This window comes from Giraffa tippelskirchi, chromosome 3 (assembly GCF_054371585.1).
Source record: "Giraffa tippelskirchi isolate mGirTip1 chromosome 3, T2T-mGirTip1v1.2.pri, whole genome shotgun sequence".
Taxonomy (NCBI): domain Eukaryota; kingdom Metazoa; phylum Chordata; class Mammalia; order Artiodactyla; family Giraffidae; genus Giraffa; species Giraffa tippelskirchi.
In genome coordinates this window covers 91792196-91798729 of record NC_137277.1, presented here as the reverse complement: position 1 = coordinate 91798729, position 6534 = coordinate 91792196, and the positions used below count along the sequence as shown (strand labels likewise).

Below are 6534 nucleotides of genomic sequence, written 5' to 3'. Positions count from 1 at the left end.
CGTCCTTTCCAGATCGCTCTGGTTGATGACGGAGTGATAGCGAATGTAAATATCCTCTTCAATGAGAATGAAAATCCATGGTGTCAAAAGTAACTCAGTAATTCTTTATCACTCCGCCATATTTGAGCCAGCGACAGTACCTTGCATTTGGAAAGAGCCTCTGGTAATACAGTTTAAGCAGCTCCGGCAGCTGAGGCACGTTCAGTGCTTCCACAGAACGCAGAACTCGTCCCAGGCCAGCCCGCGCGAGAATTGGCAGGAACCGCAAAAGGCCGACTTCGCCCACTGCGCAGGCGCGTCGCGGCCTCGGCGACCGTCTGAAGCAGTTCCTCAGAGTTGTATTTCCCGCTTGGGAGATGGCCTGGCGACTGGAGGCCCTGCGGCAACCCTGCGCATCCGCTCGACAGTGGGTCCGGCGCTCAGGTGGACGGAAGGAGGCCATGCCTGTTCCAGAAAGAAGTTATTCTGCGAGAAGGTGAGCCCTTGAGCATGTTGAAGATCAGCCCCGTGAAGAGAATGTAGGGCCAGGGGTGTAGGAAGGGACAGGAGCTTCTAGGTCCTCCCCAGCTCTCCCTCTTCCTGAATCTCTATTCGGTTCACCAACCCGGAACCTCCTAGAGTGATTTTTCATACACTTGCTTTCTTGCTGTAATAACTTGTCTATGCCTAAGGATGAGGAGGTTGAAACAGAGGAGAAAGAAAGGATCAAGCTTATTTGCCCCCTCAGCCGAGATGGAACTTCTGTTAGGAGTCTGGGCAGCGCAGAGTATGAATTAATTTGAGATGGGGTTCAGAATTTACTTATTAGTCTCCAAAACCTCATGGCTGAAATGGTTTAGAAATTGACGAAAATAAGACATGGTTTCCCTCTGAGTAAACTTCAGTCCATTCTTTCAGACCTAGTAATCTAAATTTCAAAACAGTGAGGAAAAGAAACCAGCCAATTGGTATTTGACTCTAGTTTATTTCTTGTCTGGAACAATGCAAAAATTTAGCATTGCTCCCATTTTGGGGAAGGGATCTGACTTAAGAATATTTTTCCCTATCCTAAGACCATAAATATATGCTCCCATATTTTCTTTAAGAATAAGGTCTTCATTAGCCTGAAATGCTTTTTTTTTTGTCTATTGAAAAAAAAAAAGAACTTACCGGGCGAGAAGGCCATGGAAGGGCTTGCGTACCATGGAAGATAGAATTTATTAAAGTATTCATATTTCTGGAAGATAGCGATGTTAAATTTAAAAAAAAAATGAAAGGAGTGGCAGCAATCAGAAAAAAAGTTGAAGGATGAGTGAATGACATCTCCATGACTTATTTATTTTAAACTAGAGGTTTCTACCTTTTAACTCAGTTCATGCATTTTGTCCACCATCACCCCATCACCCTCGCTCACCCTCTGGCAACCACCAATCTTTTTCTCTGTATCGATAAGCTTGTTTTTGTTGTTGTTGTTTTGGTTTTGTTTTTATTTTTTTTTTTCCCAATGTCATTCTTCTCTTTTCTTGACGAATAATGCATATTTGTAGGGGTCACACAGAGTTGGACATGACTGAAGCGACTTAGCATGCATGCCTGCATTGGAGAAGGAAATGGCAACCCCCTCCAGTATTTCCTGGAGAATCTCAGGGACAGAGGAGCCTGGTGGGCTGCCGTCTGTGGGGTCGCCCAGAGTCGGACACGACTTAAGCGACTTAGCAGCAGCAGCGGCAGTAGATGAATAGCTTTATTGTCCTGTCCTGTGGAATCTAAGAAGTCCAGTAACCTTTTGTTATTTTATCCTGTCTTTACCTTCAGTTCAAACTGGCAGTGTTTCTGCTTATAAACTCTCATAATGTCTTTATCCTCGAGTAGGAAATGGCAATCTACTCCAGTTTTCTTGCCTGGAAAATCCCCTGGACAGAGGAGCCTGGCAGTCTACAATCCATAGAGTTGCAAAAGAGTCCGACACGACTGAAGCGACTTAGCATGCGGGCATGCAATGTCTCTATCAAGTGATAGTCCAGCCATATCCTTGGTGTTGTCTTCTGGATACACTTGCTCAGTTCTTGATATATGAACAAGCTGAGAATTTTCCAAATCTTATAAAGTCTGGTTTTTCTTTGTTTAACAGTTCTTTCTTCAATTTATCTCTCTTCTTCACTTTTATTATAAGGAGGCAAGTGGAAACAAGTCTTTCTAAGCAACACTTTGCTTAGAAATGTCCTCAGCTAAATATCCAATATTTATCCAGTCATCATTTGCAAATTATAATTTCCACAAAACGCTAAAATACAAATGCAATTCATGCAAGTTCTTTGCCACTTTGTAACAAGTGTATTACCTTTCCTCTGATTTCTAGTAACCTGTTGTTACTCATTTCCATCTGAAACCTCAAAATTGCCTGCCTTTAATATCCATATTTCTGCCAGTATTCTACTTATGATTCTTTATGTATTTTTCTAAGATGGAAAATTTCTCTCCATCTCTGTTTCCTTTTTCCCTGAGTTCCTCAGAATCACTCTTAATGTGATCTCAATTTTTCCAGCATGTTCCACAGAACTCTTCAGGTCTTTACCCATTACCTAGATCCAAAGCCACTTCCACAATTTTAGATATTTGTTGTAGTAGTACCTCACTTCTTGGTATCAAAATTTATCTTAACTCAGCCTACCATAGACTTAAAGAGTAGGAATTTATTTCTCATGGTTCTGTAGGCTGGGAAGTCTGAGATCAAAGTGCTGGCCCATTTGGTTCCCCCTTGAGGACTCTCTTCTGGCTTGTAGATGGCTGCCTTCTTGCTGGGATCTCATATGCAGAGTGAGAGGAAGCGAGCTCTGTGGTATTGATCTCAGGTGGCCTCGGCCTGCAGTGGCTTGAAGCAGAATTTTGGTTCCTGGCCAGAGATTGAAGTCAGGCTGCGGCAGTGAGAGTGCTGAATCCTGGCCACTAGACCAGTGGCCAGTGACAAAACCCCTGGCCCACTGACTTTGTAAAAATGAATTCCCACAAAGAGACAGAAAGTAGTGAAACAAGTAAAGTGTCTTTGGGGGAAAAAAAGAGTATGCATGAATAGACACATGGTAGTTGTGCCTTTACAGTAATTTGAATCACTTGTATCAGGCATTTCTCTTGGGTTTCCTTTGGCAAGTCATCTTGTTTTGCCTGGTTCTGAGTCCATATTTGGCTTACAGACGCATCTCTTAGCCAAGAAGGAGTCCAGCAAAGAGGCCTAAGAGTAGATTGACATCACTTCCTTTTTGACCTCAAGGAGCCTTTCTGCACATGTATAGTCAAGAAGGTCTCCTTGACCTCAAGGATGAGAAGTATGTGGTCTCTGTCTCTTATCTAGGTAGGGCTCAGCCTCTCCTATTAGCCTCTTGCTATTATCTTCATCTTGGAGTATCTGTTCATAGGTAACACACTGCAGCTCCTCAGCCTGGGACTGTCTATCTCCTGCCTCAGTATATCCTCCTTTGTGTGTGTGTATGTGCACGTGCATGCCTGTGCACGCACATGCATGCTCAGCTACTCAGTCGTGTCTGACTCTTTGCAACCCCATGGCCTATAGCCCACCAGGCTCCTCTGTCCATGGGATTTCCCAAGCTAGAATACTGGAGTGGGTTGTCATTTCCTTCTCCAGAGGAAGCACCACATGGGAAGCCCATCTCTTTCTATAAGAACACTAATTCCATCATGAAGCCCTCCACATCATATATGATATATAGGATATTTATGTATATGAATGTATGATATATAATGTATAAATTTGTTTTTAATATGTGTTATATTAAGTTTATTAAACAACTTTGAATAAATAATAGGTATATCATATCCATAGTGAAATGACATAACATACTAAATGTGTTAAATATTATTAAGCTTTTCTGAATTATTTTACAAATCCAATGCAATCTCAAAAATAATTATGCTGGATCTGTAGTGTAACTGAACAGATTCATTAAAAAATTTATGTTGGAGAAAAAATAAACACTTAGAGATCGCTAGGTTCACTTTAAGAAGATAAATGAGAATACTGACCAGATATTAAGGCATCTGCAAAGCTATATTATCTTTATACCCGAAGAGACAAATAGAAACTCAGAATAAGAAACTTTAGAAATCAATTCAGTTCAGTCACTCAGTCATGTCCGACTCTTTGGGATCCCATAGACTGCAGCACGCCAGGCTTCTGTGTCCATCACCAACTCCCGGAGCTTGCTCACATTCATGTCCATTGAGTTCGTGATGCCATCCAACCATCTCATCCTTTATCGTCCCCTTCTCCTCCTGCATTCAGTCTTTCCCAGCATCAGGGTCTTTTCCAATGAGTCAGTTCTTCGCATCACATGTCCATAGTATTGGAGCTTCAGATTCAGCATCAGTCCTTCCAATGAATATTCAGGACTCATTTCCTTTAAGATTGACTGGTTGGATCTCCTTGCAGTCCAAGGGACTCTCAGGAGTCTTCTCCAACACCACAGTTCAAAAGCATCAATTCTTCAATGCTCAGCTTTCTTTATGGTCCAACTCTCACATCCATACATGACTACTGGAAAAACCAAAGCTTTGACTAGACAGGCCTTTGTCGGCAAAGTAATGTCTGCTTTTTAATATGCTCTCTAGGTTGGTCATAGCTTTTCTTCCAAGGAGCAAGTGTCTTTTAATTTCATGGCTGCAGTCACTGTATGCAGTCATTTTGGAGCCCCACAAAATAGTGTGTTACTGTTTCCATTGTTTCCCATCTATTTGCCATGAAGTGATGGGACCAGATGCCATGATCCTCATTTTTTGAATGTTGAGTTTTAAGCCAATGTTTTCACTCTCCTCTTTCATTTTTGTCAAGAGGCTTTTCAGTTCCTCTTCACTTGTTTCCATAAGGGTGGTGTCATCTGCATATCTGAGGTTATTTTTGTTTCTCCTGGCAATCTTAAGTCCAGCGTGTACTTCATCCAGTCTGGCTTTTCCCATGATGTACTCTGTATATAAGTTAAATAAGCAGGGTGAAAATATACAGCCTTGATGTACTGCTTTCCCAATTTGGGACCAGTCCTTTGTTCCATGTCCAGTTCTAACTGTTGCTTCTTGACCTGCATACAGATTTCTGAGGAGAGAAATAGAAATAGACTTTAGAAATAGACACATGCATCTATGAAAGCATGATATATTATGAAATGGCACCAAAAATTAATGGTTAGAAAATATTAGTGGAAACAGATTCTGTAATTGGAGAAAAATAATGCTTGGGTACTTCTTCATCTCTGATAAAACGGCAGATTTCAAATATGTTATAGACAAATGATGTGAAATTTGCACCATAAACCACAAGGTTATTCTTCTGCTCTTCTTCTATTTAGAAGAAAATTAGTAGAATAGCTTTGTGGACTATAGGTAGGAAAATACTGTTTTTCCTACCTCCAAACTAAAACTGAGAAGAAAAAGCCAGTTGTTATGATGTTATCAATAATAAGATTTTCTGTTTAATGAAAGATGCCATTAACAAATTGGTAAGCTACTGGCTAAATTTGAGAATAGCATTGAAACATGTATATTATCATATGTGAAACAAAACACCATTCCAGGTTCAATGCATGAGACAAATGCTCAGGGCTGGGGCAATGGGATGACCCAGAGGGATGGGATGGGGAGGGAGGTGGGAGGGGAGTTCAGGATGGGGAACACATATAAACCCATGGCTGATTCATGTCAATGTATGGCAAAAACCACTACAATATTGTAAAGTAATTAGCCCCCAACTAAAATAAATAAATTTATTTAAAAAAATAGCAAAGGATTGTTTTTTAATTAATTAACTTATTTTAATTAGAGTATATATAATTTCTTTACAATAATGTGGTGGTTTTTGCTGTACCTCGACATGAATTGCCCATGGGTGCACACCTGTCTCCCCATCCTAAACCCCCCTCCCACCTCCCTCCCCACCCCATCTCTCTGAGTTGTCCCAGAGCACTGACTTTGAGTGCCCTGCTTCATAAATTTAAAATAGCAAAGGATTGTTATCTGCTATATAGAAATAACTTCTGTTCATTGAGGAAAGAATAAAAACACATTGGAGAAAAAAAATGGACCTGTGAAAGAGACAAAATACTATAGATCAGACTAAACAGAATACAAGGAAAATCTCATATAAATACAAATTAAAGCAGGAAGAAGGGACGTCTCAAGTGGCACTAGTGGTAAAGAACCCACCTACAAATGGAGGAAATATAAGAGAGGCAGGTTCAATCCTTGGGTCAGGAAGATCCCCAGGAGGAGGGCTTGGCAACCCATTCCAGTATTCTTTCCTGGAGAATCCCTTGGACAAAAGAGACTGTCTGGCTACAGTTTCTAAGATCGCAGAGTTGGATACTATTGAAGCAGTTTAGCATGACCAAAGCAGTAAGAGATCACTTTATTCACATCAGAAGGATTATATTTCAAAAGAATGGAAACATCAAGTGTTGGTCAATGTATATGAAGTTCTAACTTTCACTCACAGTATAAAGTAATCTTGAAAGTAATTTTTCTAAATTAAATATTAATCATATTCTATGATAA

General features: G+C 40.6%; 1 protein-coding gene across 3 annotated transcripts in view; it reads left to right on the top strand.

The window, feature by feature from the left end:
* The first annotated feature begins 286 nt into the window (after positions 1-286).
* Positions 287-6534, top strand: part of XIRP2 (xin actin binding repeat containing 2) — a 712110-nt gene continuing 705862 nt past the window's right edge. For 2 of the 3 annotated variants that reach the window (XM_081582632.1, XM_081582630.1), the window contains exon 1: positions 291-475. The gene's annotated coding sequence lies outside the window, so the exon portion shown is untranslated. Of the gene's footprint in view, positions 476-6534 lie in introns of all 3 variants that reach the window. The other variant, XM_081582634.1, reaches the window with a different exon arrangement.